Genomic DNA, 23,059 nt, shown 5'->3' on the forward strand with positions numbered 1-23,059 from the left:
ACAAGCCCTGAAAATAGATACAAGTATTGTGCATACAATCACTATTTCTCTCTTAATACAAAGTATTACATGTGCCATAAATGAGTCCTATTTATAGGCTCATGGATGTACATATGGGCCATGTTCAACTAATGTTATAAGCATAACAAAATAATAACATAAATAATGATATTTACATTTAAACTAGTTAAATATTTCTGAAATATCTAACTTAACCATTTCTAAGCATTTTTCTCGGTTCTACGAGCAGCTCTAGTCGTATGCCTTTGCACCCCTTATTTTCCTGCTGCTCAACATATTCCTTGCGCCTATCGAGCAGCTTAATTTCCTCTTAACACTCTAGTCGTCGATCGACCAGGCCTTGATTAATAATAACCATGTGCCACTCATGTGCCTCTTCAACATGCCATGTCATCATGCAAATATTTTGGGAAACAAGGACAATGATGTTTTCTTGGAATTTCAAAAAAAAATGTTGTTTTGTTAAGGCAAACAAACAGGGATGGTGTTGCTCAAAGAGAAGGTTAAAGACGGGCTTTATATTCTTAGTGAGAAAGCTCCACATCCTCAAGAAATTATGCTGCAAAGTAATTTGGCTACTACATCAGTTTGTCAACATTCTTGTTTTTGTATTGATAATTGTAAAGTACAAGTTGTTGTGATAGCTTCTCCTTGACATGATTCACATATCAATAAAGAAAAATTCAGTGCAATTTCTTTTGATTCTAAACCTCAAAATTTTCATACAAGTTTAGCTAATGATGTGATTGTTTGGCATTGGAAGCTTGGGCATCCAGCTCCAAGAATATTAAGTAAAATTCTTTCTCAGATATCCCATTCAGGCTTTATTAAAAATTTGAAATTTTGTGAAGCCTGTCAAAAAGGAAAAAGTCACAAGCTACCATTTTCCTTATCTCAAACCAGGGCTACACAACCTTTAGAACTTGTTCATGCTGATCTCTGGGGGCCTGCTCATGCTACTTCTAAAGATGGGTTCAAGTATTATGTTCAGTTTATTGATGATTATAGTACATTTACTTGGATCTTTCCCTTGATTTTAAAGTCTCATGCCTTTGAAGTCTTCATACAATTCAAAAGTTTAGTAGAAAAGCAATTTGGGTTGCCAATAAAAGGTGCTCAAGCTGATTGGGGAGGCGAATATAAACCTTTTACTCGCTATTTAATTGATAAAGGGATTAAATTTCAATACCCATGCCCTCACACTCATGAGCAAAATGGAAGAGCTGCGCGTAAACTGTAACGTCTTACGTTTTTGGGTACCTTTAAACGACTCGAGTCGGGATTTTTCCCCCGGGTTAAGAATATTATTTTAAATAATATTATATTTTGTTTGTAAGTATTCCATGAGTTATTGCTAGCCAAAATATGAATTTTGTGATTTTAAAAGTCAAGATAAGACTTTCGGTCCTAGACCGACACAAAAACCCTGATCGGGTAAAAATCTCGGAAAATAAAATGAAAAATCATGGCAATTATATTTTGGGCATAAAATACATTCATAAAAGTTAAAGTTTGGTCAAAAATAATAAACCTAAAAGAAAATGGAAATTTGAGGGCATTTTGTGTTAAATGCCTAATTTTACCGAAATGAGGAATTTTATTCCATGAATGGACCTTAGGTTAAATTTTATTATGTGATTAATTAAATTAAATGTGAGAGACATTTAATTTAATTAATTAATGTTAAGTTTGGTGATTAAAACTTAATAAAAGTGAAAAAGGTGTCAAAAGCCAATTTGGACTTTTCTTCTTATGAAACCTTTATTAACATTTATAAAAAAAAAAAAAATTATATATAACATAGATAAAATAAAGAGGGTGGCCGGCCATGTGGTATTTTAGAGTGGTGTGAACCCAATATTATAAAGATTAAATCCCATTTAATGAAGAAGTCAAGTGGGCAAGTGGGTAGAAAAGCACTTAAGTACTTTGTGATATTTTGAAGAGTTTTGTGAGCAATTCCCACACTAAGAACCGACCACTCTCTCTCTCTCATTCACTCATCTGATTTTTGAAGACCTTTCAAAGTGTTCTCTCAATATTCAACCTCAAGAACACCAAGGAAAACTTGGAGGCTAAGTCTTGGTCTAGGAAGTATTTTTCCCTAAGGTAAAGCTCACTAATCTAGGCTTTTGTAAAGTTTTAAGCATAGAGTTTCAAATAGCTAATTAACTATGTTGTTGGGGGAAGTTGGTTAGGGTTTTTGAAAGGTTTTGAAGGAGTCAAAGCTTATAGGAAGGTCCAAACCTTAAGCAAGAACACCAAAGAGGTAAAAAGTTTACTTTTGATGATTTTGTTGTAGGGTTTTTAGTTTTAAGCATTATTTTGTATATTTAATACTTAAAGTTTCTTGTTGGTGATGTAATAAGGTTATGGTAGTTGTTTAATAATTTTTATGATGCATGTGTATTGATTTTTGAAAATGGGAACCAAAACCCCCAAGGGTTTTGTAGGATACCCTAAAACAAAACATGTTTTAAGCTGTGACTTCCAAGGGGTAAAGCAGCCACTGTATATTGTTTTTGTAAAATTAAATTGTACTGTGATGTTGTTGAGATTGAGTACATAAAATTGAGCTTTTGAAACACTAAAAAATGTTTAGAAATGAGTAAGTTATGCTATTTCAAAGTTTAGGTAAAAAACTGTTTTTTCGTATTCTTATTTTCGGAACCAAGTTTGGACAGCCACTGTATAGGGAAAATGAACCCAGTTTTTTCTAAAATTTTGTGGACATATTTCTGGCATAACCTATTATTCCACTGTAAAATTTGGTAAGAAAATATTGAACGGTTTGAAAGTTATTAACTGTCAAATTTTGGAAAAAATAAGGACTTGAAAATAAGGTCATTTTTACCTCATTGTTGGAAAATGATTTCACCAATAAAAAATGCTCATTTTGACCTAAGATTTTACAAAGACCTAAATGGCATAACAAAAATAGAATTGGGAAATTTTGGTAACAATTGGGTAAGTAAATTTCAAGTTATGAACTAACGAAGTATGTAGTTAAAAATGTGAAAAATAAGTTTTTCACACTTAGTGTAAAAATGAGATTTTGGAACATAAGGTAAAAAGTAAAATTTTGCTTATTTCAAGATATAAATTGGTAAGTCTTGAAATCATATTTTCACTAAAATTACCCCTTTGAGTTTAAATGAATTATTTTTATTAAAGAGTTTTTATTCTTTCTAAAAATAAGAGATTTAATTTATTAATAGTTAATAAATTAAAAGAGGGTTTAAAACCCTATATTTTGAGAAAATAATTAAATGAATTATTTTTCTAGTAAGTAAAAATTGATTGATTGCTTTTGGAAAATTAATTAGTCAAGATGAGAAATTTATAACGGTTTTCCTAATTAAGACAAATTAGGCAATTTTCTTAAATCAGTTTTTAGATATTAAAACCTTAAGAAAACTAAAAGGAAAATTTAAAGAGTTTATTTTCTTTAAAAATAATTAAGGAATTTATTTGTATTTTCTGGATATAATACCAGCTAAAATCTTACATATTTTAACCGATTAGTCGAAAGTGCGGGTTAATAGCGATGCCTTGAAAGAATAAGATTTTTAGCGGGTTGTGGGGAAATACCATTGTGATACCCGAGCCTAGGTATCGAGACCTTAGGATAGGTCTCCCCGAGACTTAGGGTTTAGTCTCAAATATTTTGTATGACTTTCCTTAATAGGTTTAAAACCAAATAAGGATTATAAATCCTTACAAATGACTTTTATTAAAATGACCAAACTGCCCAAAATAATAATAATGAATTATGAGTGCCATAATTAATCCGAGTATACTATATGGATAACTACAGTATTGGCTAAGCGTAACTGGACTGAACGTTGGAGGGTGAAAACCTGCTGAGCGCTAAGGACTCCAAGTAAGTCAACTTATATTGTATGGCTGCAACATGAAATGATTATTGTCTTGTATGTTAGTATAGGGATACATGCATATATATAGGCTATCATAGAAAGTTGCTTAGAGATGTTAGTCTAGTGAGTGCTGATTTAGAAAATATGAACGGTAGAAGTCCGTCATATCCTAGACGGTTGATCCCCGTCACGCTGCTTGATTTTATTTATGTCCGGTTCATTACTGCGACGAGTGGCCATGAGATGAGGATAAGCTGGTTAAACCTAGGGGCGCCAAGATAAATGGGACCTAGGGGCCCTCATGCTTACTTAATCATTGGACGGTTAGAATCCGAGCAAGTGCTCTGATAAGTTATTCCCGGATAGCAGCCATGAATATTGGCCATTCAGTGAGAGTGCCTAGAGATACTAGGGGTTGCCAAGATTGAGTGAGGCTGAACACCCTAGGGGCAACTGCTCACCAGCACCACTGATTAACATAGAAGTCTCCGTAAAACTGTGTAAATTGGATTACACTCTTGCATAAGTAGCGATGCCCTAGGTAACACGATAGTTACCCTTGATGAGAATATTTATTGGCTAGATCTTAGTGTGGAGACTCGGTTCTCTTTTACAGATTAGCAATTATGTTGGAGGGCGCGTTACGCCTGGATTGTTGGAAATTGTCGAGCGTTGGTCTCGAATTATATTGTGATATAATATATCTGCTTGCTCTGGGATTTTCTGAGTGCAGGGATATAATTGTTGATAAGATATAGTTGTGATATAATATATCTGCTTACTCTGGGATTTTCTGAGTGCAGGGATATAATTGTTGATAGGATATAGTTGTGATATAATATATCTGCTTGCTCTGGGATTTTATGAGTGCAGGGATATAATTGTTGATAAGAATTAGTTGCGATATAATATATCTGCTTGTTCTGGGATTTTCTGAGTGCAGGATTTTTATCTAGATATGAATTAATTTATCCTTGGTTATCAGGCATGACCATAAGTTTGCCAGGGCGCTTTAGCGTTCTTGAAATTGATTGTGTAGGGTCCGGATGGGTCCGGATCCCTATTTCTCTACCTGCTTTGTTTGAAAGTTGATCTTACTAAGCGTTTTCGCTTACCTAGTTGTTTCATGTTGTAGGTAAGAGCAAGGGCAAGACAGAGCAGTGAGCGCTAGAGTCTTCCTTGCAAATGTACATGTGGACCGACCTTTTGGGAAGCCGTTTTATTTTTGGAAATGTTGTGTAATTTTCCTAAACTAGGCTCACTCTACTCTTTATAAAACATGTTTGTAACTAAATGTTAAGTATGGCCATACGAATTTTTAAAAAGTTTTTTTTCTATGGGTTTTTGAGACATTTTGTTAAATGAAAACATTTATATTTCCGCATTATCGAGTCTTGAAAATCCGGGTCGTTACATAAACACCGCCATTGAAATGGGACTTACACTTCTTGCTCAATCTGGTCTGGATCTTTCTTATTGGTGGCATGCCTTTCAAAGTGCTGCTTTTCAAATTAACAGATTGCCTACATTTGTTTTAGCTAATCTATCTCCCTATGAGTGTCTATTTGGCAAGCAACCTGATTATGCTTTTCTAAAGCCTTTTGGTGGTGTTTGTTATCCACACTTGAGGCCTTATCAACATCACAAGCTTAGTTTTTGAACTGAACAATGCATTTTCATTGGGTATTCTATGCAACATAAAGGCTATCTATGTCAAAACTTGGCTGGTAGAGTGTATATTGCGTGCAATGTTGTCTTCCATGAGACTCACTTTCCTGCATTCCCACCTTCTTCGACATCTCAGGTACATGATCCCACTCCAATATCTTTACCTACTGCTACTTTTCAAAGTACCCATTTTTATTCAGCTTCTAACTCTACTCTTCTTGCCTTGACGCCATCTGTTGTTCCTATTCAAACTAAGACATCTGAAACCACTATTGGTGTTCTATTTGAGCCTCCTTGTTCTCTTCCAGTTGCTCCAACGGTTGTACAAGACCTTCAGTTGTAGTCCACTGATGCTTCCAATGTTAATAGTGTCCCTAAAGCTTTTCTTAGTCCACTTGTACACACCTCTGCTAATAGTCACCAAAGTGTTACTCCTATTGCCACTTCAGTTCCTTCTCTTGTGGCTGACATTGGTTCCACCAGTATAGCTAATACTGCTGACAATTTTCATGCTCCCGCAATTACACATGTCATGACTACTCAGTCTTAACATTGTATTTATAAACCAAAAGCTTATTTAGCTACAAAGCATCCTCTGCTTGAGTCGCTACTGCCACGAGAACCTTCTTCTACTAAAAATGCTCTTCAAGATCTAGCTTGGTACAGGCCAATGAAACAGGAATACGATGCCTTGATGAAGACAAGTACTTGGATTTTAGTTCCCTATAGTCCTGATATGAATTTAGTTGGCAATAAGTAGGTGTTTAGAACTAAGTTGAATGCTGGTGGAACTTTAGACAAGTTTAAATCGAGATTAGTAGCTAAAGGGTATATCCAAATACCTGGTATTGACTATGATTTTTAGTCATGTAGTTAAGCCTGCTATAGTGAGAACAATCCTTACTCTTGTTGTTTCTTCTCATTGGGATGTCAAGCAGCTCAATGTAAGTAATGCTTTTCTCAATGGTACATTGAATGAGATAGTTTATATGCAACAACCACAAGGTTTCATTGATCCCACTAAGCCAACTCATGTCTGTAAGCTTAATAAAGATTTGTATGGGTTAAAGCAAGCTCCAAGAGCTTGGAATTATAAGTTCAAATAGACTTTGTTTCAATGGGGATTTGCAGCTCCCAAATCTAATAGCTCTTTGTTTGTTTTTGGTTATGAAAATTAATTGGTTCTTCTTTTGGTGTATATTGATGATATTCTCATCACTGGTCCCAATCCAACTCACATTTCCAAGCTTATTTCAAATCTAAATAAGTCATTTTTCTTAAAAGACTTGGGGTCTATTCATTATTTTCTTGGAATAGAAATTCATAGAACCTCAGCTGGCATGTACTTGTCTCAAAAGAAATATATTTATGATCTTCTCGTTAAGACTCACATGGATGGTGCTAAAAGTTGTCCAAGTCTTACTAGTTATGCTCACAAATTGTCTCTCACTGAAGGAGTTCCCTTTGCTGATGTGTCTCTTTACCATAGTACCTTGGGAGCTCTTCAAAATCTTACTCTTACCTGCCCTGATGTAGCATTTATCATCAAAAAACTCAGTCAATTTATCCATGCTCCAACAAATGTGCACTGGGAAGCCTGCAAAAGACTTATGCGCTATCTGAAAGGTACCATTTCAGACAGTATTTTGATTACACCAGCCACTAGAATATGTATTCAAGGTTACTTCGATGTCAATTGGGCCAGTTGTCATGATGACTGTTGTTCTATAGGAGGTTAAGTGTAACACCCTGGTTACTCCAAGACTATTACAGTAAAGTTTAAACAGTGCTTAACTCACTAAACGAGTCATTAGGTTACGTGCTTCTAGGTGTTATTAATAGGCCAGGGTGAAAATTTTCTATTAAAAGGAATGGATATATTTTATTTAAAACATTAAATTATACATGAGCCCAAAAAAGTGTTTACAAGTTATTCACAATACAAAATGGTCATTACAATGTAAAAAAAAATTACAACCAGAAGACCTAAGTGGCAAAATATAGGGCTAACCCCTAGTTCCCCTGAGAAACACCTTGATCGTGCTGGTCAAGTGGTCGCATATGTACACATCACCACCTAAGCTCTCCACTCAAGGCTAAATAGAATTTTCTTTCTCTTTACCTGCACCACATAGCACCCGTGAGCCAAGGCTTAGCAAGAAAACTCATTAGTGCATGTATACAATATCAATGAATGATTATGATAATCATACTGGGGCTTGTAGCCCAAATCAGATAAGTGAAGATCAACAAATGCTTATGGTAATCATTCTGGGGCTTGCCACCCAATCAAATAAGTGATTAATGAATCATACGTTATTTAAGTGACTAATGAGTCACACATTTGATAGGTGACTAATAAGTCTACCTCAAGGATCTGTCCCCTATATAGATGACTAATAAGTCCATCTCTAGGGTTTTGATCCTTAACTAGATGGCTAATAAGTCCATCTCTGGCGATCCGCTCCCTAAGCCATGTGACGTGTCAGTCACCTTAGCCTTTTGACTCTAGCTCTAAGTAACTAGCCTTTAGACTAGATAAGCGCTTTTGTTTTCATCGAACTTAAGGTTGGTCAAGCATTTCATGCTTGTGTCGATTAGATCTAATCTTTCAGGCTTGCATTAAACACGCTAATACCATTCTTGACTCTTAGGTCAATCTCATATGACCAATGCTCAGTACTACTATCGAACTTGACTAATAAGTCACAGCTTCACAGTCAATATTGATACCATTGTCAATTCTGACTAATAAGTCAGTACCATTCACAGATAAGCAAGACTGCTATGCATTTATAACGCAATCAATGTCCACATATAGAGCAATCAATATGCCTCATCAATAACCATGCATGTCACATACTGGGTGCAATTTCATTACCTCTGGTTCAAGCATGAAAGAATAAAAGAACGACCCTTGAGAACGATCAGTCCTTAAGTCCCTTAGCGGTCACCTAGTCATAACCAAATAATAAACTCTCATCAATAAAATGAGTAATAAAAGGTTCCCGGACCAAGACCTAGCCTCCGGGACATCGAATCCTACTAAACTGGGTAATAGGAACGATCTTGAGGCCTAAGGTTCGAGTTCCCACGATTAAAACACCATTTTGGCCACAAATGCCCTTAAGAGCCACGGCCCCACCCTATTGAGCCGTGACCCGCCTCCCAAAAACATAGGCGCCAACTTCCTCTGCCTGCACCACGCGCCGCGACCGGCCTCCCAAGTGACGCAGCCCCAAGGCCCTTCAACTCCACCTCTCTTCTTCACTAAGCTCGAGTTGCGGCGCCCAAGAACAGGGCCGCGGCCCCACCTGGAACCCAGTCAAAAGCCTTTTTTTTTTCCTCTTCTAAATCATTCCAAAAACCTACTCAAACATTTCCAAACTTATATTTTAACCCAAAAACCTCATCACTACCTCATCCTCACTAAAACCCAAGCTTTGAACCATTTATAACCACCTCCAATAGCCACTTCTATAATCAAAATCAAAAGCTTATAAACTAACTCAAAAACAGAGGAAACTAGAAAATCTCAAGCTAAAACCTTACCTCGAACTTGAATTGAATCCTTTTCAATGGTTGAACTAAGGTCCTAAGCTCCAAACCTTGATCTCCTAGCTTGAATCCTTAAATTGAGCTTCAAAAATCCAAAGGGAGAAAAGAGGAGAAAGATGATCGTGAGGAAGAGGGAGTTCTCTACTTTTGCTTTCTAAGGCTTCCTTTTGCACCTTTCTAATTCAAATATAACCCATGGTCAAAAGACCAAAATTCCCCAATCCTATTTCACTTCTTAACAGCCCCAAGGGCAAAATCGTCCTTTCCCGTCAAATCTCGTTAATCATAATTAACGTCCTCCAATTCCCACTACTCCCAATATTCTCAAATAATAATTAAGTCATATCCCATTACCCTATAGTTCCCGGTAATGTGCTAAGCATCAAATTACCCCGAGACTCACCCCGAGCCCGATAAATAACCCCGTTATGACCAAACCGCTAACTTGCATTCTAAGATCGTCTCATGCCGAATAGCTCGAACATATCCACATAATAATGTGGCCTCATCCATAGATCACCAACATGCATGAAAATATACAAATATGCCATAAACGGGCCAAATTACCAAAATACCCTTATAATGAAAAATGGACCCACATGCATGCATTTATCATCATATAACAATATAACTCACATAATCATGCATATACTCATTTTATTTCATAATAAATCAATTATGGCCCTCCCAGCCCCCTAATCAAGGCACTAAGCCACATTAGGGAATTTGGGGCGTTACAACTATCCCCTCCTTACAGAAATTTCATTCCCGAAATTTACCTGAACAACTCGAGATACTGATCTTGCATATCTGACTCTAGCTCCCAGGTCGCTTCCTCGACCTTGTTGTTCCTCCCTAATACCTTAACCAAAGGTATAGTTTTATTCCTGAGGACCTTGTCCTTTATGTCTAGTATTTGGACTGGCTGTTCCTCATAGGAGAGATCTACCTCAAGTTCCAGATCCTCGTAACTCAAAACATGGGTCACATCAGATACATACCTCCGAAGATCTGAGTTATGAAACACATTATGCATAGCCGACAATGCCGGTGGTAAGGCCAACCTGTAGGCCACCTGACCAATCCTCTCCAGGATCTCAAATGGACTTACAAACCTAGGGCTCAGCTTGCCTTTCTTCCCAAACATTCTCACCCCTTTCCATGGCGAGACTCTAAGGAAGACATAGTCTCCCACTTGGAACTCCACGTTTCTATGTTTGGGATCTGCATAACTTTTCTGTCTACTTTGAGAAGCGAGCATCCAAGCTCTAATCTTCTCAATGGCCTCACTGGTCCTCTGAACTGCCTCAGGATCCAAGTATCTCCTTTCACCTGCCTCATCCCAAAGAATGAGAGATCTACATTTCCTACCATACAACATCTCATAAGGTGCCACCCCAATGGTAGACTGATAACTATTGTTGTAGGAAAACTCTATCAAAGGTAGATACTTACTCCAGGATCCACCAAAGTCCAGCACACATGATCGAAGCATCTAATATATGGATCGTCCTCTCAGATTGTCCATCTTTCTGAGGATGATAAGCAGTACTGAACTTCAGCTGTGTTCCCATGGCCCTCTGTAGACTTCCCCAGAACTTGGAAGTGAAAGTGGGGTCCTGATCTGACACGGTCAACCTCGGTGCTCCATGAAGACACACGATCTCTCTCACATAGAGATCTACGTACTGGTCAATTGTACATGTAGTCCTCACTGGTAAGAAGTGAGCTGACTTAGTATAGTGATCCACAATAACCCATATTGAATCGTGTTGACCAACAGTCCTGGGTACCACCACGAAATCCATCGTGATGTCCTCCCATTTCTACTCTGGGATGTCTATAGGCTACAATAGCCCTGCTGGCCTCTGATTCTCAGGCTTGACCTGTTGACATGTCAAGCACTTAGCCACATACTCTACTACATCCCTCTTCATCCCAGGCCACCAATGCAATGATCCCACATCTTGATACATCTTCGTGGTGCCTGGATGCAAAGAGTAAGGTGTAGTATGCGATTCATCCAGAATCTCCCATCTCATAGCAGTGTCTAATGGAACACATATCCGTCCCTTGTATCTCAACAAACCCATATCAGACACTGTGTAATCTCTAGACACTCCAGCTAAAACATCCTCTCTAATCTTGATCAGCTATGGATCACCCAACTGACCCTCCTTGATTCATTCCAACAATGTAGATTGTAGCGTAATGTTGGCCAACTGGCCCACTAGCAATTCTATGCCAACTCTGGTCATATCCTCTGCTAACTCTCTAGATATCAGCCTCGCACTGTAAATCTGTCTTGGACCTTTCCGGCTTAAAGCATCAGCTACCACGTTGGCCTAACCTGGGTGATAAAGAATCTCACAATCATAATCCTTTACTAACTCCAGCCAACGCATTTGTATCATGTTCAGGTCTTTCTTCGTGAAGAAGTACTTCAGGCTCTTGTGGTTAGTGTAGATCTCACACTTCTCTCCATAAAGGTAATGCCTCCATACCTTTAATTCAAAGACCACAGCTGTTAACTCTAAATCATGAGTGGGGTACCTCTGTTCATACTCCTTCAGCTGACGTGAGGCATAAGCAATCACTTTCCTTGACTACATCAGAACACAACCCAAACCTTGATGTGGGGCATCACAATAAATCACAAACTTCTCCTGATCTATTGGAGGGAGCTGTAATCAACCTCTGCTTAAGTTCCTGGAAGTTGTTCTCACACCTGTCTGACCACACAAACTTTTGATTCTTGCGTGTCAGCTCAGTCAATGAAGTAGCGATCTTAGAGAACCCTTCCACGAAACATTTGTAATAACATATCAATCAAAGGAAACTTCTAACCTCTAAAGCACTCTTTGGCCTTGGCCAATCTCTGACTGCCTCTATCTTGACTGGATCCACTTTAATCCCCTCCTTACTGACAATGTGCCCAAGGAAAGTTACTTGAGATAACCAGAATTCACATTTCTTGAATTTTGCAAATATTATGTGCTCCCTTGTTCTCTTTAGAACCAACCTGAGATGTTGCTCATGTTCTGACTCTGACTGAGAATAAACCAGAATATCATCGATGAAGATGATCACAAACTGGTCCAGATAATCCTTGAACACTCTATTCATCAAATCCATAAAAGCAGTTGGGGCATTAGTCAATCCAAAAGACATGACTAAGAACTCATAATGCCCATATCTAATGCGAAAAGAAGTATTTGGTATGTCTCCCTCCTTGACCCTCAATTGATGATAACCAGAACGAAGGTCTATCTTTGAGAATACTCTTTTACATTGCACTTGATCAAATAAATCATCTATCATTGGCAGATGATACTTGTTCTTAATTGTTAACTTGTTTAGTTCTCTGTAATCAATGCACATCCTCAGAGAATCATCTTTCTTCTTCACAAACAGAATTGGTGCACCCCAAGGTGAGAAACTAGGTTTGATAAAACCTAAGTCTAACAACTCCTGCAGTTGTACTTTCAATTCTTTCAACTCTGCTTGGCCATTTTGTAAGGTGCTTTAGACACTGGCTCCATCCCTGGTGCCAGTTCTGAGCCAGTGTCTATCACAAATTAAATCTCTCTATGTGGTGGCAACCCTGGTAGATCTTCTGAAAACACATCCAGAAACTCACAAACTAGTCTAGTCTCTTCTGGTCTCACTGGCATGACATGAGTGGTGTCAACCATACTGGCTAAGAATCCTATGCAACCTCCTTGCAATAGATCTCTAGCCCTCAACACAGAAATCATAGGTATACGGGGTCCATGCACAGTACCAACAAACACAAAAGGATCCTCATCTTCAGGCTCAAAGGTGACCATCTTCCTTCTGCAATCTATGGTTGCCCCATACTTCACTAACCAATCCATACCCTAAATCATATCAAAGTCAGTCATAACTAACTCTATCAAATCCACTAACAACTCTCTGCCCTCCAATGTCACTGGAAAAGATTTGACCCATCTTCTGGATACTACTAACTCCCTAGTGGGTAATAAGGTCTCAAACCCCACAGCATAATAATCATATGGTCTACACAGTCTATCAATAATTCTACTAGCAACAAAAGAATGTGTAGCACTAGAATCAATCAAAACAGTATAAGGGGTTCCAGCACTAAGAAGCTGACCTGTAACTACTGAGGGTGAAGCCTCAGCTTCTGCTTGAGTCAATGTGAATACTTGGGTTGGGGCCGAGCTGTCCTCCTTTCTGGGTTCTTCCTTTCTTGCTTTTGGGCAATCCTTCTTAAAATGTCCCACTGCCCCACATAAGAAGCAAGTCTTTGCCCTACAATCCCCCAAATGGCGCCTCTTGCACCTAGGGCACTCAGGATAAGTCTTGCAGGCCTCACTGCCACCCTGGCGGCCAACTAAAATACCACGTGGTCACCTGTTAGGACCTAGAGCTAGGAAGGTATCAAGAACCTTCCTCTTTTGATCACTGGGGCCTACGCCCCTACCTGTACCCACAAATGGAGGTCCTACCCTCCTAAACTTTCCTCTGGCTGCATTGTCCCGCCAGATCTTGTTCTCTGCGCTCTTAGCTGTGAGTACCTTTTCAACCACCTGTGCATAGGTAGTAACCCCAGCCACAGTGGTAATACGAACATCCCAGGAAAATCTAGGTTGTAGCCCCTGGAGAAACCTCTCCCTTCTGGTCCCATTAGTGGGCACCAGCTTCATGGAAAACTTTGCAAATCTATCAAACTTCAGAGCATATTCAGTTAATGATAGACTCCCCTAAAGTAATCTGATAAACTCTTTAGCCTTTGCAGCCCTGATGGCATCATTATAATACTTTTCGTTGAACAGCGTCTGAAACGCTTCCCAACTCAGGGCATTGATGTTTCTGGTTTGAGATATAACCTCCCACCAAATTTGGGTATCCTCCTGAAACATGTATGTGGCACAAGCCACCCTCTCATTACCAGAGACCTTTAAAAAGTCAAGGATTGTAACGACCCAAATTCACTAATTAGGCTTAAGGGCCTTGATTAGTGTGCCTGGAGGGCATAATGGAGATTATGTGTGATTTTAATGATTAAGATGCATGATTATGATTTAAAGCATGTTATATGACTATGTGTATTATGTTATGTGATAATTATTCTATGTGATTTGTACCACGTGGGTGTGGTGATATCAATGTGATGCACGTGCCGAGACGGTCCTAGAAATCTAGATAATGGTAACTGGTGATTTGGTAACCTGCGTAACTGTTAGTAACCATAGAGAGTAACAGGTTTTGTTGGAAAATTGGTAAAATTGTAAAGTTAGTAAAAGGACAAGTGTGCCCTTGAGGTTTAGTTAGAAAGGGATATTTGTGGAGGGATAAAGTGGACTTTTGGCAATGGTTTAGATAAGTTTCAGCTAAGGAAAATGCAATCACGTGTAACACTTTGGGCAATTGGTTTATGCTGAATTTTGGAGACCTAGATATAGAGCAGAAGAAAAAGAGAAGAAGGAAGCTGAATTTGGCTCTTGGAAGGAGAATCAAGGGGTTTAGAGTTATCAAATCAAGCCTAGGCCAAGAATACTCAGAGGTAAGGATTTATCTAAGATTTGTTTAAGTTTCAAGTCTGGTTTTTAGAGGATAAGCATGAATTGAAGCAAGTTGGTGTCTGGTTTTGCATGAATTCAGAGTTGGAATAATCAAAAGAGAAGGTGATGTGAAGCTAGAGTTGAGGAGAATTCAAGCTGGGTTCTTGACTGAGGTAAGAGTGTATCATGTTTAATTTTCGTAGCTGTTATGGTTTAAGAATCTAAAGGGGCTGGTTTACACTTTTCTCAAGCTTTGGCTCAAGGGTTCGAATCTGAAATTTAAGTGTGAATTCTGTGGGTGGTTGTGTAATTGAGCTAGATTATAATGTTTATAGGTTGTTGATTGGTCTATGTGGGGTTTTAAATTGGTTTTGGGGCTTAGGTATGAATTTGGGATGGTTTGGAGTGATTTGGGTTCGGGAAAAACGTAAGGAAAAACCCAGAAATCTGGGTTCGCGAAGGAGCGCCGCGGCCCTGTTCTTGGGCGCCGCAGCGCGAGGCTGTTTCTGGGCAGAGCAAGCTCTCTGACTTGCTTGGCGCCGCGGCCCTATAGGGCAGCGCCGCGGCGCTAGGCCAATTTCAGGACATGGGATTTTGCAATTTTGAGCCTTTGCTCCGGGGGTTCGGGGGATGTCTTCGGTGCATTGTTTTAGGGGTTTGAGGAATTCCGAGAGTGTGGGATTGGTTCCGGGAAGTAGTTTTGGATTGATTAGTGACAAAGGATGTTTCATTTGTGTTGTGATTAGGTCTTTGGAGAGGCTCGGGGTAGAGGACCGTGCTCGCGGCTTCGTGGCATCGAAAACTAGTGAATTGAAAGGTAAGAAAACTGCACCCGGTTGTACGATTGTGATGGGACTAAGTGCTCCCGAAAGTTATATCGTGTCAATGTTGGTATTACGCCATGGGACATGTAATAGCGGTCTAAGAGTGCCGTACATGATTTTAGCGCACAGAGCGCGAATTGGCCACTGGGAGCCAAGAACAATGGGATAACGGAGGGAGCAGCCCGAGGGCGCTAGCCCTGGTTATCATTTGTGAATTGTGTATGTTATGAACTGATATGCCTAGTATGTGGAATACTTGATTATACTGACTGATGATATATCTGAGTTTATGTGAAGCAATGTGAGATGTTGACTTGTCTGCTAGTTGTTCATGCTCTATTGTTGTTGTGTTTTCTTGCTGGGCCTTGGCTCATGGGTGCTACGTGGTGCAGGTAAAGGCAAGGGCAAGCTGGACCAAGCCTGAGGTAGAGAGCTCCGAGGTGGAATGTACATAGCCAGCGGTTCGACCGTCACGGTCGAGGAATGGACCAGGACAGGGATCAACTAACTACTTGTTTTGCCTTAGCATGGCCGGTTGTTGTATATAAACCTTGAGTCTTTTGTAAACGGTCTTTAAACTTAATATTTTTGGGATCCCATGTAACAGATGATACTTTTTAATGAAAATGTGGCTTTTGAGACCAAAACTCTTTTAACCCTAGTTCCTTTATAGTTTCAATGACACGATTTTATTTAAATGACTTGATTAGCAAGTCTGGGACTTTATAAACACACAGTGTAACGGTCTTGGCTATCCAGAGCGTTACAAGGATGGTGGTAATCATACTCATCCACTGCTCAGCCTTTGCTGGATCTGCACTGCCGTCAAATACTGAAGGTTGTTGTTTCTTGAACCTTTCATAAAGAGGTTCCCATTTACTTCCAGCCTCTGGCAGCTGCTCAACTGTTGGCACCGATACAGGTGGTGCCTCTGGCAAAACATTCCCTGCAGGAACCTGTTGTTGTCTGAGGAGGCAAATTTCTTCTTCCTGCCTTAAAGCTCTGGCCTGTAAATCAACCAGCAACTGATGCCAGTCTTCAGGAACTGACTGTGGAATCTGACTCTCATCATTCTCTTGACCCTGTCTGTTATTCTGGCCCTGAACTTCCTGACCAGCTGATGAATCTATTTTCCTTGGAAGCATAACTACAGCTTATACTGTGCTGAAACAATCAATGTGGCCAGTTAGGCAGTGATAACTAAACCTATTGCCGTGTCACGGTCCAAGAACAAGCAGATATTCATCCATGTTCCACAATCATACAGATAAACAAATGGATACATGATCATAACATTTAACATTTACCACTTATAAGTTAATAGTTCAATGATTAACAATACTAATAAGTATGTTCTAGCAATATCAGTACTAATAATCACGTTCTTGCTTATGATGCAGTAGTCAAGGCCCAGCCTTATCAATATATCTCATGTAAGTAGGTAAAACATTTATATTCTATTTAAGGAGTTAAACACATAACCAAATAAATAGTTACCAAACCATGAGTCGAGCTTGTCTTTAGTGGTGAGTGTACATGCCCAGCCAGTCTATAGGAACCCTAAACCTTGGCACGCTCTGATACCAAGTTGTAACGCCCTGGTTACTCCAAGAACGTTACTATGAACTTTAAACAGTGCTTAACTCACTAAACGAGTCATTAGGTTATAAACGTGCATCTAGGTGTTATTAATAGGCCAGGGTGAAACATTTTTAATAAAAGGAATGGATATATTTGATTTAAAACATTAAATTGTACATGGGCCCATAAAAGCGTTTACAAGTTATTTACAATCCAAAATGGTCATTACAGTGTAAAAAAAAAATAAAACCCGCTGACCTAAGCGACAAAATATAGGGTTAACCCCTAGTTCCCCTAAAAAACACCTTGGCCGTGGTGGTCAAGTGGCCGCATATGTACACATCCCCACCTAAGCTCTCCACTCAAGGCTGGGTAAGCTTTTCTTTCCCTTTACCTGCACCACATAGCACCCGTGAGCCAAGGCTTAGCAAGAAAACTCATTAGTGCATGTATACAATATCAATGAATGATTATGATAATCATACTAGGGCTTGTAGCCCAAATCAGATAATTAAAGATCAACAAATGATTATGGTAATCATTCTGGGGCTTGCCGCCCAATCAGATAAGTGATTAATGAATCACACGTTATTTAAGTGGCTAATGAGTCACACATTTGATAGGTGACTAATAAGTCTACCTCAAGGATCTGTCCCCTGTATAGATGACTAATAAGTCCATCTCTAGGGTTTTGCTCTTTAACTAGATGGCTAATAAGTCCATCTCTGGGGATTGGCTCCCTAAGCCATGTGATGTGTCAGTCACCTTAGCCTTTTGGCTCTAGCTCTAAGTAACTAGCCTTTAGACTAGACAAGCGCTTTTATTTTCATCGAACTTAAGGTCGGTCAAGCATTCCATGCTCATGTCGATTAGTTCTAATCTTTTCGGCTTGCGTTAAACACGCTAATAGCATTCTTGACTCATAGGTCAATCCCATATGACCAGTGTTCAGTACTACTGTCGAACTTGACTAATAAGTCACAACTTCATAGTCAATACTGATACCATTGCCGATTCTGACTAATAAGTCAGTACCATTCACAGATAAGCAAGACTGCTAAGTATTTATAATGCAATAAATGTCCACATATAGAGCAATCAACATGCCTCATCAATAACCATGCATGTCACATACTGGGTGCAGTTTTATTACTTTTGGTTCGAGCGTGAAATAATAAAAGAACGACCCTTGAGAACGATTAGTCCTTAAGTCCCTTAGTGGTCACCTAGTCATAATAAAATCCCATCAATAAAATGAGTAATAAAAGGTTCCCGGACCAAGACCTAGCCTCCGGGACATCGAATCCTATTAAACTGGGTAGTAGGAACGATCCTGAGGCCTAAGGTTCGAGTTCCCACGATTAAAACACTATTCTGGCCACAAATGCCCTTAAGAGCCGTGGCCCCACCCTACTAAGCCGCGGCCCGCCTCCCAGAAACAGAGGCGCTAGCCTCCTCTGCCAGCACCACGCGTCGCAGCCAGCCTCTCAAGTGTCGCGACCCCAAGGCCAATTAGCTCCACCTCTCTTCTTCACTAAGCTCGAGTTGCGGCGCCCAAGAACAGGGCCGCGGCCCCACCTGGAACCCAGCCAAAAGCTTTTTTTTTCCTCTTCTAAATCATTCCAAAATCCTACTCAAACATTTCCAAACTTATATTTTAACCCAAAAACCTCATCACTACCTCATCCTCATCAAAACCCAAGCTTTGAACCATTTATAACCACCTCAAATAGCCACTTCTATAATCAAAATCCAAAGCTTATAAACTAACTCAAAAACAGAGCAAACTAGAAAATCTCAAGCTAAAACCTTACCTCGGACTTGAATTGAATCATCTTCAATGGTTGAACTAAGGTCCTAAGCTCCAAACCTTGATCTCCTAGCTTGAATCCTTAAATTGAGCTTCAAAAATCCAAAGGGAGAAAATAGGAGAAAGATGATCGTGAGGAAGAGGGAGTTCTCTGCTTTTGCTGTCTAAGGCTTCCTTCTACAGCTTTCTAATTCAAATATAACCCATGGTCAAAAGACCAAAATGCCCCAATCCTATTTCACTTCTTAATAGCCCCCAAGGGCAAAATCGTCATTTCTCGATAATCTTAATTAACATCCTCCAATTCTCATTACTCGCAATATTCTCAAATAGTAATTAAGTCATATCTCATTACCCTATAATTCTCGATAATGTGCTAAGCATCAAATCACCCCAAGACTCACCCCGAGTCCAGTAAATAATCCTGTTATGACCGAACCGTTAACTTGCATTCTAAGATCATCTCATGCCGAATAGCTCGATCATATCCACATAATAATGTGGCCTCATCCATAGATCACCAACATGCTTGAAAATATACAAATATGCCCTAAACGGGCCAAATTACAAAAATATCCTTATAATGAAAAGTGGACCCACATGTATGCATTTATCATCATATAATAATATAACTCACATAATCATGCATATACTCATTCAATTGCATAATAAATCAATTATGGCCCTCCCGACCCCTAATTAAGGCACTAATTAGTTAGACTGCTGTTGTTTTCATTAATCAATTTTCTTATCTTTCAATTAGTTGTATTAACAACTTTCAGTGTACATTTGTGTTAGTTGTTAAGTTTTTTGTATTTCTCTTCTTGTAATATTGGGAATATAAATAAAGCTCTAGGCTGAGAAATGAAAGAGTTAACTTTTGGCAAACTCTCCCAGACACTTTCTTCATTCACTCTCAAAATAACCTTTGTCTCATTAGTTCATTCAAAGCTTAATTCTAAATTATTAAAAGAAGATTGCACATACAAACTATAGCTTAATAGAATTTCAATGTTCTCTTAATTGAAAAGGACATTTCTCGTTCTTATATTGTTACTTTTGCACTTCAAGTTTGAATTGTAATCATTAAAAAAAAAAAAAGATGAACACAATCGTATAGCAATTAGCAATTATTAGCAACCACAAATTAATTATTGTGGAGATCTTGTTCATCATATACTTATCCATTGTGTTTTATGATTAAAATCACTAAATACAATATATATATATATATTTATATTGTAGGGACTATGTACAATATTTCTGGATTAAAATCTTTTTTTTTATTCATGGCTTTCTCTCTATCAATCTAGTTTTGTAACAAAAACACTATGATGGTGACAGAGCTATACAACATTTCTGTAATCCAAGAATGATAAGATATATATTTATATATATTATTATTTTTTCACGGTGATTATTATTTTGAGACATGATTTGGATAAAGTGAAGACCCAAGTCGACTTTGCATCATGACTTTACTATATTTTCTCAGCATATCCAGCTAAAACCAAATATATTCCCCATAAAAAGTTTGATAAGTATAGCACATTCAGATATATGATTCTAAGTGTCTCAATTAAAAGTTTCACAAGTTTGACGAGTATACCACATGACATGCATATATGATATATGATTCTCAGTGTCTCTGACCCCATCTTTTTACACAACTTGTCCTTGCTTTAACAAAGCTGCCGTACATGCAATTCCTCCTTTTGCGTGATTGATGAAGCTATACATTCTTGGCTGAAATTGGAAATTAAATTAAAAAAAAAAGATAATCAAACAGATAAAATTCTTGGTTATGATTTTGTCTTCATGTTTCTAATATTGGAAACATGGTGGTTCCCATGATCTCAATCGTCTTTTTTAAAATCAGTTTCTCTAACAATAAAATGTGAGATAATTCATGCATGTCTAGGTTTTATTTCAAAATTTATAATTACATATCATGTCAATAAGAATATCTTTGTTAAGTAAAAATATTTGAAAATTACATAACTGCTAATAAATAGCCTAGTGATTGGATTTTATAGCACTAACCAGTGACATTGGCACAAAATAAAGAGAAAAATACTGAATTATCTGTTTGAAGAGCTATTACGGGCTGATGCGGCCTTTACCAATTGGTCGATAGTCTAAAAAATTTGATTGTTCAACAAAATTTTGAAGCTGCTTATCAGTTGAAAAAAGTCACATACATAGTTCATGTATGTTGCTACTCGTTTATATGATAGAATGTCACGTACAATGAATATCATTATTTCTGATTGGCACTAATAACAGTTACAATAATATAAATAAAACACAAAATCATTCAGAGGGGGCTGACTTGACTGTTAGAATGTTAGGTAGGTGGTTTTGTGGTATGTCCATTGCGCTTGATTTATGACTCGACTCCACATATTAATGTGTGTATCACAATGTCATGCATAAGTCATTTATACTAAAAATGTGAATAATCAAAGCTGGACCATTTTGAAAGGACTTGAGCCCCACTGGCTTGGGGATGGTCTTACTAACTCAGCTGTCTTTAATAATAGTCCAAAGAATTAATTGTAGGAAATCAAATAAATTGAATATGGTTAAAATCTCGAAATTTTTCATTATGGAATATACCAAACATGTGTCTACTCAAGTTTCAAAGACCTACTACCTGTGGTGTCATGAATCAAGGCAGAGATTTTGTATAAGCATTTAACGTTTTCTCAATTATGTAATTAAAATGTCACTAGTACTGAGAAAGAGAAATGAATTACTTTAAGCATTGTTAGTACTCATTATTGTTCCATCATAGCTCTTGAGCCCAAAATCAAGTTAAGGTTTTGTGTTGAACACACCCATATGTTGTATTAGAATTCCTTATATATTTGAAACCTTGATCAGTATTTATTCGTCATTGATCACTATTTGAACCTTTCCATTGATGTGCTCTGGTTAATTTTGTTCTAGATTTTTTTTTTTTTTTCACATTTCAAACCAATCATGATGAGATATATACCCACAATTTTTCTGATCTCATTTTGTGGAATTTAAATATAAAATGTACTAACAACAACTTCTTGTTTCAAACTCTTAGTCAACTTCTGCCCCAAAAATACATGCCAGGGTATTTTTTTCATAGCGGGATTCGTTATAGTTACAACATTCTTCATGTAAATTTTTGAAAATTTTTTAATAGCTTACAATATCAAAAACATGTTTGTATTGTTTCAAACACGCGTGGTAAACTGAATTATCAGAAATTATGTTTTCAGCACTGTAAACTATATTCAGATTTTTCGAAAATTTGCAAGAAATATTCAAGAACTATAACAAATACCGCCATAATTTTCTTTTTAAAAAAATATATACTCCGACATGTGTTTTTGAAAACAGAGGTTGAAATAGAAGGTTGACTGTAGCACTACTCTTTAGATATGACCTTTGGTATCATTTTCTCTATCCAAAGCCGTTAATGTAAAAAATTTTTTAGAAAACCTAATCCTTTCTAATTTGTAATAATCTTTTTAAAAAGATTTTATTTTTCTCATTTGTTGATGGATTTTTTTCAATGGCGAATGGACACCAAACGAGTCCTTTCAGTAGTAGGATTCTTTAACAGGACTAGACCCAATTGTCCTCTTCTTCTCATCAATCAACTCTAACCAAAATTCAAAAGCTTATTCAACAAGATCGGAAACTATAGTATCAGTATTAATAACACAGCCATTATAATATCATATGATTGAGCCAATATTAGTAGTACTAGCTAAAAGATTCTAGTTATAACCAAGACCAGTACACACTAGGGGAAGACCACAAAGACTAGAGTCTAGTTACTTTATCAATTATTGCTCAACCTTGACCTAGCAGCACATAAGGGTTGCTCACTTATTTTTACCTTACCAACCTTCTCTCTCCTTACTAGCATAGTTATTATTAGTTATCTTTTGAAATCCTACCTACTTGGAAGAAAAAAAAATTACCAACAATTTCAACTAACTTCCTTGTCTTTATCGAGAGATGTTTTTTGGGTCTTTTTTCTTTTATTTTATTTTTTCAGTTCCTAGAATCTTATGAGATATACTGATATGCCAGTCAAAATCATATATTTTAAACCTTTCATGTAGTTAGTACAGGCTTCTTTGGAAGAATCCTCAACACGAGTTTAAAATATCTCCTGGTCCC

General features: G+C 37.8%; 1 long non-coding RNA gene across 1 annotated transcript; it reads left to right on the plus strand.

The window, feature by feature from the left end:
* Window positions 1–1,575: 1,575 nt before the first annotated feature.
* Window positions 1,576–5,283, plus strand: LOC133833879 (uncharacterized). The gene is made up of 4 exons (XR_009893188.1): window positions 1,576–2,130; window positions 2,212–2,290; window positions 3,839–3,904; window positions 5,035–5,283. It is a non-coding gene; the product is annotated as an uncharacterized LOC133833879 (long non-coding RNA).
* The last annotated feature ends 17,776 nt before the right edge of the window (window positions 5,284–23,059 follow it).

The sequence above is a fragment of the Humulus lupulus genome, chromosome 5 (assembly GCF_963169125.1).
Source record: "Humulus lupulus chromosome 5, drHumLupu1.1, whole genome shotgun sequence".
NCBI lineage: Eukaryota > Viridiplantae > Streptophyta > Magnoliopsida > Rosales > Cannabaceae > Humulus > Humulus lupulus.